The sequence below is a fragment of the Felis catus genome, chromosome D2, assembly GCF_018350175.1.
Source record: "Felis catus isolate Fca126 chromosome D2, F.catus_Fca126_mat1.0, whole genome shotgun sequence".
NCBI lineage: Eukaryota > Metazoa > Chordata > Mammalia > Carnivora > Felidae > Felis > Felis catus.
Window position 1 is genome coordinate 59,578,200 of NC_058378.1, and position 16,485 is coordinate 59,594,684.

The 16,485-nt window shown below is 54.1% G+C and overlaps 1 long non-coding RNA gene across 1 annotated transcript; it reads left to right on the plus strand.

The window, feature by feature from the left end:
- The first annotated feature begins 3,930 nt into the window (after window positions 1-3,930).
- LOC123380880 lies at window positions 3,931-9,922 on the plus strand. Its single transcript, XR_006587239.1, has 4 exons — window positions 3,931-4,330; window positions 5,420-5,534; window positions 6,049-6,149; window positions 7,872-9,922. It is a non-coding gene; the product is annotated as an uncharacterized LOC123380880 (long non-coding RNA).
- The last annotated feature ends 6,563 nt before the right edge of the window (window positions 9,923-16,485 follow it).

A 16,485-nucleotide genomic window follows, 5' to 3' on the forward strand; every position in this document is an offset into this window, starting at 1 on the left:
AAGATTTAAAACTATAGATTTTCAAAAACTGGTGAATGCTTATGTGCATATTTCCTCTTCTTCCGCACCCTCCCCAAATGGTGGCATATACCCTACTCTGCTCTGCATCTTGCCTTCTGTCTGCACCTTGCTGCCCTTATATCTTGAAGATCATTGATGATGGGAGTATGTGGCTACTCTTTTGAATGGCTGCAGAGTATTCCATTGTGTGCCTGTGGCTTCATTATCAGCCAGCGTCTGGGTAGACACCTAGAATGCTTCCTGTCTTTAGCTCTTATAACACGACCATAAATACTGACGATATATATTTGCCCGAGCACACACGCGGGACGCGGATAGACAAACTCCTGGATGTAGAATTGCTCGGCCAAATGATATGTTCATTGAAAACGCCTGATAGATATTGGCAGATTGCACATCAAGGTGATCTCCCAAGCCCGCGCGCGTGCTGCCTGCCAGGCCCTCAGCAGCAGCCACGTCAGTTGTGCGCCTTTGCTCTCAGGCACACTCACGGGCAACGGTTCTTCCCGCAGCTCCCAGGATCGGGGGAGCCCCAGGGTGGATGCAGCTTTCCCTGGGAGAGGCCCGGCAGGAGGGGAAAGGCTCGAAGGGGAACTGGATAAACACAGTTGTCAGACCGCGGAGGAAGAGTTACGGTTGGGGTCAGGGGTTAATGCAGGTGGGGCTACCGGACACGCCACACAGAGCAAACAAAACAAGTTGGGGGAGGGAGGGGCTGGCCCTGGGGTGGGGGGTGCACCAGCCAGCCCGGACTTGGCTCTCCCCGGGGCGGCTGCCCTCACGAACACAGGCTCTGGGCTGCCGAAACCCTGGGGGCTAGCTGCTGGGCTCTGAGGCCACGGGGGCGGCTTTCCCCTCCCGTAAGGCCTCCCCAGCCCAGAGCCAGCAGGGTGGGCGCACTGAGCAGCCCTGCCCACTTCCAGGGCCTCTCTGGGGGGTAATCCCCCCGGAGCCCCGTCTGGGAGGCTTTGTGAGGTATTAGAGATGAGCCAGGCGGCGGGCCCTGGAGCCAGGCGCAGCTTTTAGAGCATTCCTGGGCATTAGGCTCCCTGTCCCAGCCCAGCCTTACCCTCACCCCCCTCAGCCCCAGGGCCTTCTCTGCCTCAGCCACTCCTGGCCTAATTACAGGTGTCCATGTCGGGGTCAGCAGTGGGGTTAATTTGGAGCTTGTCCTGGGGCGGCCGGGGCTCATTAATGGAGTCCCAAGGAGTCCAGGGGATGAGCCGGGCAAGCAGGGGATTAGGGGCCGAGGAAGACAGTTGTCGGGGAATGGTGGGTCAGATGGGGCTGTGAGCGAGGCCCGGGCTGGGGTCAGCCTCAAGCGTGTGTGTTCATGTGCTCCCCACATGGGCCCTCATACAACCACAACAGGTGCTCAGAAACACAGGCACACGCGGCCACGGACCCAGACGCTTCCCAGAGACTTCTAGAGGCAGACACACAGAATTTCATACCCACACAGGCTCACACACACAGACATACAGCATTATGACTTAGGACCACTTCCCATGAAGTTGCAGGGTGTGCAAGGGGCGGGGGCTTGGGGGAGATGAGCCACAGGCTCTCTCTCCAGCCAGAAACCCTGGCCTGCCGAAACCAGCCTCCTCTGGTGCCCCGTCCCATCCCCTACCAGGGTGATGATGTTGCCTTTTCCTTTTGCCTCAAGCCTCCTCCCACCCCAGACCTGCGATTCTGAAGCATTGGCCTGTGGATAGAATGACTTACAGAAGTCTCCACGCCAGGCTGGGGGGAGGGAGGGAGCTCTTCCTGCACGTCCGGGTCCTCCAAAGGGTCCCAGTGCTCAGCTGTCAGCCCAGCCCCCAGCAGACTCCCCACCCCCACCCTTCATGACAAGCCTTGGGTTCTAAGGGGAGGCAGGGCCATACTGCACAGAGGTCACTGGAGCGGAGGAGGAGGAGGAAGAGACGGAAGGAGCTGATAGGACCCAGGGCTGGGAGGGGGTGGGCAGGGGGAAATCATTTAACCCCAAAGCCGCCACTGTTCTTTGGACCCCCCCCCACCCGCCCCCTGCCTCCCAGCACTGACAGGGGCCAGCTGGAGCCGGCTGAGCAAGAGAGGCCGAGTGTGGGAATGCAGGGAGGGGGCCTCCCAGGGCTTCCTGGGTCAGCTGGGACGAGGGCACCCGGAGAGTTCTTCCCCGGCCTGTCCCCCTGCCGCCATCCACGTCTAGGATGTGAAATTAGGCCCTGGTTCCCTGGCTCTGTTGCTGACAGGGAGCTTTTCCCAGCATTAACCACTGACCTCAACCCCAAGCTGACTGGCTGATGTTACTCCATTCCCGACTCAGAAATCCAACATTGGACTCTAGAAAAGTCAGATTTGCCCAAGGATACTTCCTTCCATCTGTGCCCCCTTGCCGGGGCACCCTTTTCACCAGTAGTTACAGGGGATCCCAGGGGCAAAGTGACTCCCATCACAGAAATAGCCACTTCTCTGTCCCACTAACAGCCTTTTCGTCGGTAAAGGTGTCCACGGGGCTAGGCTGCCACCTGTTGTCATCTCAACCTCGGTCCTAGGCAACAACTATTCCACCCTTGTTTCCTGGTCTCCCCCATGCCATTCCCAGGACCCCCCACATACTCCAGGCCCATAATTGAATATAAAGGCCCAGAAGCCAGTGCAAACAGCAGCATTAATCACCAGCAACCTGGCAGCCTCCTGCCATAGATCTTTCTCACACGTAAAATAGCTCATGTTAATCATTGCTGCTGATTTATTGTCTTCTCCACCTTGTACATAAATTATTCACCGTTGCTGGGGCGCGTGGAAGAATCCTGTGATGAGGGCTTCCGTCCTTCCGTCTGCGTCTGTGAGGTGGATCATCGGACCTCTGGGTCCTCATAGCAGCTCTACAGGACTGTGGGTGTTCACTGGTCTGGCCCAGGCAAGGAGCCCCAGGCAAAGGGATTGAGGGGGTAGTAGGGAGAAGTGCCCCATTAGCGAGTGAGTGTCTGCTCCGCCTGAGAACACGCACAGGAACTTCTCAGCTCTAGGAAATGGGGCTGTGGCCTCCGGGACCTTTCTAGTCCTGGCCAGGAGAAACGGGGCAGAATGAGAGGCCCGTGGTTGGCCCCTTGGGCTTCCTGAGGCCGTTGTGGGTGGAGCAGAGGGAGACTTTCCTGGGAGGTTCCTGCCCAGCACCTAAGAGCCTCCGCTGCCAAAGAAGCCCAACTCTTGGGAGCGCCCCGTCCCAGGTCCCAGGAAGCAGGATGTGGGCGTGCTCACCGGACGTGGAGTCCTGCCTGCCTCCCCCAGGGCCCTGTCTCTCTGGGGTCGGTGCCGCTCTCTCTGGCCACACCTCTGAGAAGGCCAAAGCCTCAGAAGGTGGTGGCAGTAGTTATGGCAGTGTCCACCAGAGGGCAGACCTAAAACCCAGGACAGCAGCGCTGGAGGAAATGCCTTTGGAAAAGGTGGGCTGGGCAGGAGACAGACGCCGGGGTGGGGTGGGATAGGTGGAGATGTGAGTCTTGCTGAGGGAAAGAGCCCCGAGCCTCAGTGGGACCAAAAGACAGGACCCATCTCACACATGAGACCACACCCGGTGCCATCCTCCAATGGGATCGTCTCAGAAGAGTCGGGGGTCCCAGAAGGCGTGTGTGAGCAACGGGACCCGAGCCGGGGAGGATGTGGCAGTCCCAACATCACTGGCTGGGGCCGAGCTCCCCTGAAATGTGGCCAGGCTCTTAAGGCTCTCCTTCCCAGGTCCAAGCCCATCCTCAGCGTCTGGAGGGCTCGCTGGCCCTCAAACGGATCGTTCAGACACATGGGCCTGTGAGCTGCGTGGACCCTTTCCACTCAAGGACCCCTGGCCCCCCACAGACCCGCCCCCTCCTCCCCCTCCCTCCTCCATGTAAGTGGTGAGGTGCCCAGAGACACAAATGAGTCGTAAGATTCAGGAGACTTGTGGCTTCAACAACGGGCTTGCCAGAGGCCCCCAGCCTGACCCTTCTCCAAGCCCCTCAACCCCCACATTCCACGCAAGGGTATGGTCTTCTGGCCTCTCCCGAGGCCGGGCAGAGCTGCGGTATGATGGTGTGCATAGCACGCGTGGCATTGCATCACCACCTAGCCAACAAGCTGTTTCCCCCAGAGACGCAGGGCTCTGGCCCTTTAACTGCCTTGAGCCCCAAGGGTGGAGCTGGCAGAGCCGGACTCTGAAGGACAGCCAGGCCTCCTTTAGCCCCAGCTGCCTCAACTGGAGCCCCAGGAAAACAGCTGGAACCATCCGTCTCCTTGGCAGATCTTGCCTAGCTGTCTTGCCGTCATCTCCTCCCCCAGCTCTCTGCAGGTATTAGCTGGGATCCTGGAGTGCCCCTCGTGGCTGTGGGGCCTTTGGGTCTGGCTGGGAACTCCCAGCCCCGGGCAGGGCCCAGTCTCCTGCTCTCAGGTTCCCTGAAGGGAAGGTCAAGACGTCCCCCTCAATGAAGGCCAGTGTTTTTCCAAGCGTGACTCCTGGGCCCGAAGACCCACTGAGCTGCGGGCTGTGGGGACAGGGTCCAGGGAACGGAACTGTTAGCTAGCTTCTAGTCTGCACAGCGGACTTCCTTGGAGGCTGGGGAAACCCTCATTAGGCCCAGAGTTTCCTGAGGATCAGCCACGGACCCGGGCGGGCTGGGGGTGGGGAGGCTTTCGCAGGTGCACCTGGGCCCTGACTTCCCTGCCCTGGATGCATGCAGGCCCATGGCTGTCTCCCCACCTGGGCCCTCTCCCTTCCCCGCCTGGCCTTCCACACCCAGCTTGCCTGGCTTCCTCAGCCCACTGTCTTTATGTCTGTCTTCACGTCGGTTCCAGGGCTGCCCCAGCCTAGCTTGTTTATCCTTCAGGGGGTCCGAGTGGGTGTTTCAGCTCCAATTATGTTCTGACCACAGTCACCACAGATACCAAAACAAATGTCCTGGGCGTCAGAGGTGCGGGAGGCTCAGACAGGCTGGTGCCAGGGGGGCTGATAAAGGGGGATCCGCTTGGGCCTGGAGGTGATGAGAGCGCCTGGTGATGGGGCCCTGGGGAGCAGGGGCTCGTGGGTAATTGGCCTCCTCAGCTGGGCTCCGGCCACAGAGAGGGCAGTACCGGTCTCAGTGCAATATCCCCCCCACCAACCCATCTCGGCTTCCCTTCCGTCTTATTTGGCAGAGGCCTGGGGGTGCCTTGGAAAAGTCTTGCCTCTCCCCAGCTACTGGCTAAATCTGGCCTTACCTCCAGAAGATGGAGATCTTGACCCTTCAGTTCAGGCCGGCCCGGGGAGACCTTTTTATCCCCTCCCAGCCCTGGCGGTCAGTGTCTGGGGGAGGAAGTAAACGTCAAGGATTCCAGCCCCAGCTTTTTTGAATTCTCCCTGTGGCTTGGATTGGGGTCCTGTGTCTCAATTTCCCACCTCAAGGTCAATTAACAGAAAATGCTTCCCAGTCTGACTCTCCATGAAGGAGAAAACTCCTGACCCTCTAAGCCTCCCCGGGGTGCCTGGAGAATGCAGCGAAACTTCTCAGGGAGCAATGGTAAGCAGGAGGTGGTGCTGGCTCGGGGCACTGATAGCAGAGATAAAGAGGAGGATACCCACTGCTGATGGGTAGACCCTGGTTTCTATCTAGAGCTTCAGAGGGATGGGATACCAGGCACTGAAGCCTAGGGAAGGGCCCCCAGCTCCCTTCTGCCTCTCTGATAGGGCAGGAAGTGCCCTATGAACCAGGGGACACAGCTGGGTCCATGCTCGACACCCTCTCCGGCTGTACCTGCTCCCGCCCGGAAGGAGCCCCCTCACGGCCCTCTTTAGCTTCTCTGCCCCACGACCTGTTTTACCCCTACCCTTGCCCTTCTGCTCTGCCCTGGAAAGGCCACCTCAGCCCATCTGCCCGTTGGCTGATCTCCTCAACGGGCCACCCGCGGGGGGCGTTTGTAATAATGATGATATTTGATGATGATAATAGCAAGGATAGTGAAAAACAGCTTCAGTGGATGGAATGCTTTCCATGTGTTGTGCCAGACGCCCTTGCAATTTGCTTTTCCTATCAGTGCTGCAAGAAGGCAGAACTCACAGCCCTGCTTTACGGACCAGGAAGCTGAGACTTAGAGACGTGGAAGTGAATTGTTGGAAGCCACGCCACTAGGAAGTGGTAAGAACAGGATTCAAACCCCAATTCGGTCTGACTTCTGAGCCCCAGGATTTCGCTCCAGGCTCAGAATAGCCTGAGGGGGCTCTGGTTGATGGTGGATTTCTATCCTGATCTCCATTCTGGCTTCTCGGTCGTTCAAGAATGAATTGTGTTTGTGCCCAAACACAGTCAGCCCCTTGACCCAGGGCTGGAGGCACGATTCGTAAGGCGGAGGGATGAGAGGTGGGCTGTTGGGGCCAGCCATCTGCTTCCCTGCCACTCCTCTGAGGCCCAAACCTACCCCTCAATACACACTTTGAATGAGGTCCAGGTGAAGATTCGAGAGTCGGCCTCTGGGAAAGAGGGAGAGCCGCCAGGGGCTCATGAGAGTGGGTATGGATGCATTTGTGTCCGTGTCCGTGAGTGTGCATGCTGGAGGACTGACGGTGTGCATGTGTGTGACTGTGTGTAGGCATGTGTCTGCGTAAACGTATGGGTGCTTCTGAGTGTAAATGATTGTGCTTGGGTGTGAGAGCGCAAACGTGAGTGGGGAAGGCAGTCACTGCCTGTGTATCTCAGAGGGAAAATCCCAGAAGACCCAGAGCCCAAGCTCTGCCATTGATCAGCTCTGTGGCTATGGACACGTGACTTCTCTGAGTCTGTTTCTGTACCTGCACGTGGGGAGAAAACCTCCTTCCGGAGTAATCCTGAGGCTCCAGTGCCGTTTGTGATCCTCGGAAGCCAGCGCGCTCTCTCCACCCTCTGCCCCTCTCCCTGCTCTCACCCCAGTCGGTTCCAAGCTGCAGTGGGATGTTATCCCACGGCCACAGCCCATACAGGGAGGCTCTGGGTCCCAGCCAGGCTGCACCCCAGGAAACAATCCCCAATCGGTCATATAGATTTAAAGCTCCCTCATGTGATTCGCATGTGCAGCCAAGATTGAGAACCACCGATAATGATTCCCAAACTTCCCTGTGACGAAGGGAGTCACTTGAGAGGCTTGTTAAATACACAGCTTCCCAGGCCTCTCCCATGGAAATTCTGATTTGGCTGGGCTAGGGTGGGGCCCAGGGATTTGCATTTTTAATAAACATCCCAGGAGATTCTAATTATCAGAGAATTTGGGACACACGAGCCTAGAGCTGTCTTCTCAGACTTTGATGTGCGTGAGAATCACCTAGGGAGCTGGTTCCAACGCAGATTCTAGTTCAGTGGTCCTGAGGTGAGAGCCCGCGGTCCCATCCAGCCAGAGCATAAATTATGAGACGGTGAATGATAAGCGATGACACCACAGAGGAGAGCAGGGACCTCGCCAACCCTGATAAGGACCTTGAACTTGACCTTGGCCTCCAGGGCAATGAGGAAGCACTGAAGGGTATTGTTGTTGTTTTTGATTTTATCAGAGGCGTAGTTTGTTCAGATAGACAATTTAGGAGGATTATTCTTGTGGCCACGAGCGAGCGGTGGATGGGAGGGTGGGACAGCAGCGAGGAGGCCATTGCCTCTGTCCAGGCGGAAGGTGGTGGCCTGGGCAGGGAAAGCAGGGAGAAGGAAGGGAGACGTTAGAAATCCTCGGGAGGGTTTCATGATCAGGTGGATGTGGAGCGAGGGGGAGGGGGAGGAAGCTCGAGAGCGGCCCCTGGACGGGCAGTTGGCGAACGAGAGCGTCCCACACCTCAGCTGGGCTAGGCCGCTTCCTTCCACACTGGCTGCCCCCACAGTCTGGTAACTGTTTGGCCTTAGGCTCCCGTGGGACAAGAGTTGGGGAGAGGCAACAGGAAGCAGCCTGGAAAAATGTTATGGAACCGTCTCAGAGAGCCCCTCTCCTTGACCTTGGATGACTCTGGATGTCCCCTATCAGCCGTTGCCAAGAAGACTTGGAGACTGCTTTGGGTATTCAGCCTTCTGAGTCCCTCGGCCCTCTACTTTATCCCTCTAGACACAAAAGCCCCGAGGAAGGGAAATCCAGACCCACCCTGGCTTGTGGATCCTATCTGGCCGACTCTCACTGTGGATCCTAAGTACCCCTAAAACCTGTCCCCGGCCATCCTCCTGGCATCTTTGCTTGGCATACTGGCCCCGTCCTGCCCTTGACCACGGCCCTTCCCCTCGCCCTCCCCCGACAATGAGTTCTGACTGCCTCTCAGACCATCCACTCTAAAGACACGGGACTTGTTTTCCTGTTTGGGGGGTTATTTCTCCCTGTTGGCAGCTGGAGGCCGGCTCATCCTCTCCCGGCCTCAGGTGCTCCTCCGGAGTTCCCAGGCTGCTGTCACACTCTTCTCTGACGTAGCTCCTTCTGTAGTGCAAGTGTGCACTAAACCCGAGATTAAGTCGTGCTTCCCTGGGCGGAAGGGCCATCCCACCCTAAATGTGTGCCATCAGCGCCTTCAGCGTATTGGTGAGAGCTAATAAAATGCTGGGGCCCAAACCAAGGCCTTTCTGTGTATTATCTCAGTGTATGTTCGCCACACCCTCAAGCGAGATTCTCATATTATTGCTACTTTGTGGATGAAGAAACAGAGGCAAAAATGGTGAGGCATGTGCTCAAGCTCACTAAGCTAGAGAGCCCTGGTGCATCTGGTGCCAAGGGCTTGCCCTCGTGATTAGGTCACTGCACAGTCTTGCCTCTCGTCGTGGTCTTCATCACCATCCCGAGGCCGCAGTGAGGTCCTTTGCCTGAGCTCAGCCTCAGAACTGGATTCTTCCCAGAGCAAATGTCAGGCCGGGGCCGAGGCTCGTGCCCAGAAAAACCGAGGTGGGAAGAAGATGGTAATCCCAGAAGGAATTTTGCTGCAGCCGGAAGAACAAAGGGTAAAGATGCGAAATGAATGAGGATGAGTCTTGCGCTGCCTCTCGGGGTCTGAGTGAGCCCGGCCAAGTCTTTAACTTCTTTGAGCCTCAGTTTCCTCATCTGTGACATGGGGATAGCAACAGGGGCTACCTTTCAGAGCCATGACGAGAACAAATGAGGACATGTGCAAGGCAAGATCCTATCAACTGCAGAGGGCTGCTGGGAGTGACTGTTAGCACCAATCATCACTCAATATTTGTTTTGAATCGCTGGGACAGAAGGCAGCGCCTGTGGCGACATCCAGGAGCCCCCGGGCCTGGATCTGTCTCCGAGACAACAAATGACGAGTCAAACAGGTGTACGGTCAAATTGCCACCCTCTGCCTTCCATTAACCTTTTGTGATCTTTCTGCAGCTACGGCTAGGGCCCCGGCCATCTCTCTCACCTCTGTAAAATGAGGGGCTCTAGCCAGTCAGTCTGGATAGCTCCCCAATGTTAACATCCCAGGAGTGGAACGGAAGGCGAATCCTTGTGACATCTGCCAAAGCATCATGGCTTCCAGAGAGGATCTCCACTCTTCATTCAATGGATAATAACTCTTGGTGCCTCCTCCTGTGTGTATGTCGGGTCTCACTGCTGCCCCCTTCATTCAGGAAGTCATTCAAAATACCTTCAGTGAGCTTTTTATTTTAAATTTCAAAAGTAAGCCATGGACGCATTCTTTTGTCCATTTATTATGTATTTTTTTATTAAATAAGCTCTATACCCAACGTGGGGCTCAAACTCAAGACCCCGAGATCAAGAGTTGCACGCTCTAGTGACTGAGCCAGCCAGGCGGCCTGGATGCATTCCTGTTGTAAGAAATAACTATGAAGCACCCTTTCAGATTCCAGAACCCTCCCCGGAGATCACTACTGTGGTCAGCTTACTAGGTATCCTTCTAGACAATTTCCTATGAGTTTACATGTATATGTAAATATTATACATGAGAAAACATACAGATTTTTTGGGGGTGTGTTTTTAGCTTTGTGTACACATTATTTTTCTGCAATTTGAGTTTTTTCTAGTTAAAAATATGGCTTGGAGGGGGTGGCGCCCGGGTGGCTCAGTCAGTTAAACGTCCAACTTCGGCTCAGGTCATGATCTCGCCGTTCGTGGGTTCAAACCCATGTCAGACTCTGTGCTGACAGCTCAGAGCCTGGAGCCTGTGTCTCCCTTTCTCTCTGCCCCTCCCTTGGTCATGCTTGTCTCTCTCTCTGTCTCTGTCTCTGTCTCTCTCTCTCTCTCTCTCTCTCACACACACACACACACACACACGTACACACACATAAATAAACACTAAAAATAAGCTAGGTTTCTATTTTTTTTTAAATATGGTTTGGAAAAAAATATGGCACAGAGATGTCCTGACTCAATACCTATAGATCTGCCTCATTAGTTTTAACTGCGACATACTAAGCATTCCATAGCACAAGTTGCCACTGTTATTTAGTTTAGCCATTGCCCCACCAGTGGACTGGTAGGTTAGTTCCAGCTTTTCATTGTTATTAAAAATGCTCAGTGAACTCCCTGGTATGTGGTTCTGTGGACAGACATGAGTATTTCGTTAGGATAATGGATATCTAGAAATAGAGCCGCTAAGACAAAGATGGGCCTTGTTAATTTTAATAGAAACTGCCAAAGTACCTTCCCAAAAGACTGGACTGGAGCAATTTATGGTGCTTCCAGTTGCTGATGAGACAACCCACTTTACATATACTCTCTCCAGTATTGGATAATAGCAGTCTTCTGAATTTTGCTAATCTAATGGATCAAGCAGAAATAAATCTTATCTTTGTTCTAATTTACATCTTCCTAATTATGATTGCATCGCTCTAATGTTGAACATATTTTATTAAGTTTATTGGATATTTTGTATTTCTTGTATGAACTGCCTGTTCATATACTTTGCCCATTTTTCAAGTAGGTTTTTAAAATCTTTTTCCTATTGGTGTATTAGAATTCGTTATTCTGCATATTAGTATTTGTTATGCTTTGGTTGCTTTTCTCTCTATGTCATTTTCAATCTTTTATCAGAAAGCAGTTTTAAATTTAGATGAATATTTTTCAATGCTTTTCTTGATGGCTGTTATAGTTTGTGTCTTATTTTAAATTTTCTTTAATGTTTATTTATTTTTGAGAGAGACAGAGAGAGACAGAGGGCGAGCAAGGGAGGCTGCAGAGAGAGAGACGGAGGCACAGAACCTGAAGCAGGCTCCAGGCTCTCAGCTGTTAGCACAGAGCCCGACATGGGGCTTGAACCCATGAACCGCGAGATCGTGACCTGAGCCAAAGTCTGACGCTTAACTGACTGAGCCACCGAGGCGCCCCTGTGTCTTATTTTAAACAGCCTTCTCTAATGTGAAATTATTCCATTTTAGCTCATATTGTCTTCTAACATTTTTAGAATCAGATTTTTATTTCCTCTGGAATCTAGTTTGTAAATGGTGCAAGATAGAAATAATCCTCTTGTAAAGTCAAGTTTAGAGAATTCCCCGGCCAGGTATCCAGACTATGAATCTGATTTGCTATTATCAATGCATGCAGCTAGTGTTTTCACAATTTGAAAGTGAGAGATTTTGTAAGCAATGGCAACAGGGCTGGTGTGGTGAAGGAAGGGTGTGGGGGAAATGGATGTGACACGAGGGTCACATCCTCCTGGGGCTTAGCTGACTGAGGTACTGACTTTGGCCTTGGTTCCCCCTTTCCCACCCCTCAGTATGAAAATGGCCCCAGGCAAAGGAATGGCAGGTGATCCCCCCGGGGTCCTGAGAAGTCCACCTACGTGTGCCTGTGTCAAACCACATGAATGGTCTGTTTCATTAGCATGGACCCCCACTGAAATGTCAGCCTCCAGGGGGCAGGGACCTGTCCTCTTCACTTTGATCTCCCTCACACCTAACACAGAGCCAGCATCCTGGGGTGAATGCGCATATACACCCTCATGCACGCATGCACCTGCCCTTTTGTGTGCTCAGTTTGTGCCCGAGGGGTGTGTCCCTGGGTGAGCACGTGGCTCCTGCGTGCATGGATAGGCGTGCATGATAGGCATAGGCGGGTCCGTGAACATACTGTGCCTGAGGCACAGGAACATAGGCGCGCTTTCCTCCACCGTCCCCTATCCCGTTTCTCCCCCTCCCCTTCTCGGGTACTGGAGCGTTTTCTCCAAGCGGGTGGGAGTATTTATTGATGGGGCCAAAGTGAGGCCCCTGGCAAACATTTCAGTTCCCCCTGGGAAAGCAAGCTTCATCCTTTCCCCTTCTTTCTCTCCCTCTTCTTTGCTTTCTTCTCCCCGCTCTTTCCTATTTCACATCTCTCCCCTGCCCCCCTCCGGGAGGAAGCTCATCTGAGCTCAGCCTTTGCTGACATGGCCATTTGGGCCCATTAGCTGCCTCCTAATGAGTGAGTGCCTTCTTGGCCCCTTCCCCCACCCCAGCTGGGAGGGAGGGATCAATTAGCTGCTACACACACACACACACACACGTACACGCGAACACATGCTCGCCTACACATGTACTCATGCTCTGGTGTACATATATGCACATCACAAGCACGCTTATAAACACACTGATGGCACACACACGTACATTCTTTCCTCATGACCGGTAATATCCTTTTAGGGGTCCCCACCTTCCACAGTGCTCCCCAGCTCCCTAGACAGAGAGCCTCCTCAGTTCGACGAGCAGAACTCCCCCTGCCAACCCCACTCACACCAGCTCATTCCCGGATTTCCACGATTCCAAACTCGGTCCAGCTCTCACATTTCACAGATGGGCAAACTGAGGCTGAGTGGGGAAGTGACTTGTCCCAGGCACTTAAGTCAGTTGGAAGGCAAGCTGGGAACAGACCCATGTCCTCAGACCCCCAGTCCAGCACTGTCACTATCAACAGATAGAAGCGGGCTGTCCCACAAATGTCCACCTGGTACACATCAGAGCTGTGGGACTTCACGAGTAATAAGTCCACGTTAAGGCATGTGGACATGATTCCTGGGGGTAACAGGGACCTGGGGACCTCTGCCATGTGCCGAGGGAGAGGGTTGAGCCCTCGGGCAGGCTTACCTGGTTCCTTGGAGTCAGTCTGGCCCAGAAATTGCAGAGAGGTGGGTCCACCTTCAGCCTCTCCTCGGGCTTTCATAAGCCTCGTCGAGACTGCTCTCCCTTCCGAGTACTGGCCTCAGGGATCCCTGATATAAGCTCCGTCTTGGACAGATAGGAAGGAGCACCTCACTGAGGATTCTGTCCCAAAGAGCGTCCCACGAGGACTGGGAAGGGGTAGGTGCCAGCCTGGCCCATTGTCTACACTCCGTGTGAGGATAGGGAGTGTGAGAACCGGGATGCAGGCCTGAGGCATGCAGGCCCAGGCAGGGACAGCCCAGGCGGCCAGGGTCAGATGCCCCCTGCACCCAGTCCCTTGGGAGAGTCTCCTCCGAGGCCTCAGCGGCTATGGCTGGACCTTGGCAACTCACATCTCCTAAGGCCCCAACCTGAAGGCTCTGTACAAAAGAGGACTTGAGGACGGGTCTGGGAGTCGTTCTGAAAGCTTACCCAGGGGGCAGGGCCTTCCAGAGCCTCTCCTCACAGCCAGGAGCAACAGTACTGTCTTTGCTCCTGCTCGGCCTCTTCCCTCTGGAGGGCTGGAGTTCTCATCTAAATGTCCCTCTCCTCCCTGGGAGCCCAGGACCACTTTCCTCCCCGATCCTGTGCCCCTGTCTGGGAGGTCCTGCAGACACTGAGGCCTGTAGTTCTCTGTAACCCTCAAGGCCTCAGCGAAACCCAATACGGACCCCAGAGGGCATCCTGGGATGGGCCCCTCCGCGGATGTGGACCCCACGGTCATCTCAGTCAAGTTCCTGGGCCTGCTCCTTGCCCTTCCCATCAGCAAGTTCTCCCCTAGATTGAGTCGTCAGAGGGGGCCACCCTGCCCTAAAAGCACAGAGCAGCGGAGTCCCGGCCTGCCCATGGGAATGAGGGGGCTCTCACCTCAGCTGGCCCATCGCGGTGCCAGGGTGAGATGGAGGAGACAAGGAACCCTGGGGCAGAGGGTGTAGAAGACACAGGTTCCAGGGCGTCTGGGTGCCTCAGTCGGATAAACATCTGACTTTGGCTCAGGTCACAAAAGTGTCATTCATGAGATCAAGCCCCACGTTGGGCTGTCTGCTGTCAGCCCAGAGCCTACTTTGGATCCTCTGGCCCCCTCTTTCTCTGCCTTTCGCCTGCATGCACACTCTCTCTTTCTCAAAAATAAATAAACACTAAAAAAAAAAAAAAAAAGAAAAGGAGGAAGGAGGAGGAGGAGAAGGAGAAGAAGAAGAAAGAAGGAGGAGGAAGAGGAGGAGGAGGAGGAGGAGGAGGAGGAGGAGGAGGAGGAGGAGGAGGAGAAAAGAAGATGACGATGACGACACCAGACCAGGAACCAGGAACCAGTGACGACACCAGACCTGGACCAGGTTCCAGACCAGGAAAACTTGGATGGGCAGCAAACTTCTCCACTCAACACCTGAGTGACTTCGGAGAGCCACCTGCTTTTAAGTTCCATCTGTAAAAGGAGGAGAATCAGGGCTTCTTCGCAAGTGAGACGTTGCAAGGATTTGGAGCCAAATAGAATCCCTAATACTATTGACTTACACGTGCACTGACCATTTCCAGAAGGGTTACAAAGAAACTGTCAGCAGCAGTTAGTTACCTCTGGAAACAGAAATAACGGGAGGAAAAGGGGGGGGGGAGCTTCTACTTTTCACGTTATTCCCGTTGCCCTGTTTTAATTTTCCTACTGAGCCTATTTTACTTCCGTTTAAAAAAAAAAGAGGGGCGCCTGGGTGGCGCAGTGGGTTAAGCGTCCGACTTCAGCGCAGGTCACGATCTCGCGGTCCGGGAGTTCGAGCCCCGCGTCGGGCTCTGGGCTGATGGCTCAGAGCCTGGAGCCTGCTTCCGATTCTGTGTCTCCCTCTCTCTCTGCCCCTCCCCTGTTCATGCTCTGTCTCTCTCTGTCCCAAAAATAAATAAACCTTAAAAAAATTTAAAAAAAAAAAAAAGAAAGAAAGAAAGAGAGGATAAACCGCTTCCAGCCAAATAACTGAGCCAGTTAGTGGTAAGTTGAGTCAGTAAGTGGCAGCCTTAATTGACGTCTGTTAACGGTTAAGAGGGCAACAATCCCTCTTTCAGTGGGCATTGTATCTAGGTGTAAAAGCGATTTGTAAATAAATTGCTGTATAGATGTTAGGTGTGATTAGCGTCTGGGTAATGATATGTTTCTATGCACAATTATGTATGTGAAACGGCCTAAGTATGAGGAGGTGTATATATACTTAAGGGTAATTATGCAAATGTTATAAGGGGATGGTTAACAGCACAGGCTTAGCAGCCCTGTTGCCTGAGTTTGAATCTTAAATCCTCTGTTTACTGGAGATACGATCTTGACCAAGTTATGGGACCTCTCCGTGCCTCAGTCTTCCTATCTTTAAAAGGGGGATAAGGAATGTAGCTGCTCTATAGGATTGCTACGAAGGTTAAAATGAGCTGAGTTCTATAAAACCCTTTGAACAGCCCCTGGCACATAGTAAGTGTTCAACAAATTGTTCTTTAAAAGAAGAGCCTCTTAAAAGAAGAGCCACTGTCTCAGCCTGTCTTCCATCAAGGAAGGGGGGATGGCTGGGTAGGTCTCCCCTTCCGGTCTGTTTGTACACACCTACTGCAGGGATCTAGGGTGCTTGCTGATCCTGAGATCCAGAGCCCAGGCCTGTCCTCAAGGGGGCCCTGGAGAGGGATGGGATGACTCACATCTAGCTCTCATGCTTCCTGTGCTTCTAGGACATTCCAGGCCAATGCCCCATTTGCCCCCCGGGGTCATTCAGATTGGATGTTAGCTGAGCCAGGAGGGAGGACCGAGCCCTTGAAGGTGGGTGGTGAAGAGCGGGAATATTCTGGCCGGCAGGAAAGAGGGACCAGGGACCATGGGGGAGGGGGCGCAGCAAGCTCAGGTCAGGAGAAGGATCGAGGCAATTTCTGGCAGCCTAATTTCCCCAACCCCTCCCGAAGGGGTCAGCCTACCCTCCCACCTACCCCATTGCTGCTACTCTTGCTGGCTCTCCTGATGATGGTGGGATGCCTGTTGCCCCCCCCCCCCCCACCGCCCAGGGGGCACCAGAGGCACCTCTGGGAGACGCTGGCCTGCCAGGCGGGTTGAGCAGGTTTGGGAGAGGGTGGGAGGAGCTCTGACTTGGGGGAGGGCCCTGGGCCAGGGACGGGGCTGACAGGGCCAGGTTTCTCAGGGTGCCATGCCAGGCGCCAGCTTGGGAGGGAGTGAATAAACCCAACCTGGAGAAAGATGAGAGAGTCGAGCCAGGCTCCCCCTCTTCTCTGGAGCCATAACCCCCTTCCCAGTGTAGACCCTATGTCCCGGCTCTGATTTCTATCAGAAGTTCTGAACCCCAAATTGAGACATGTGGCAGGGACGTGTTTGTGAGAATCACGGGGCAAAGTGATTTGGAATGCGATATGCTTATCCTGCCTCCTGCATGGAACA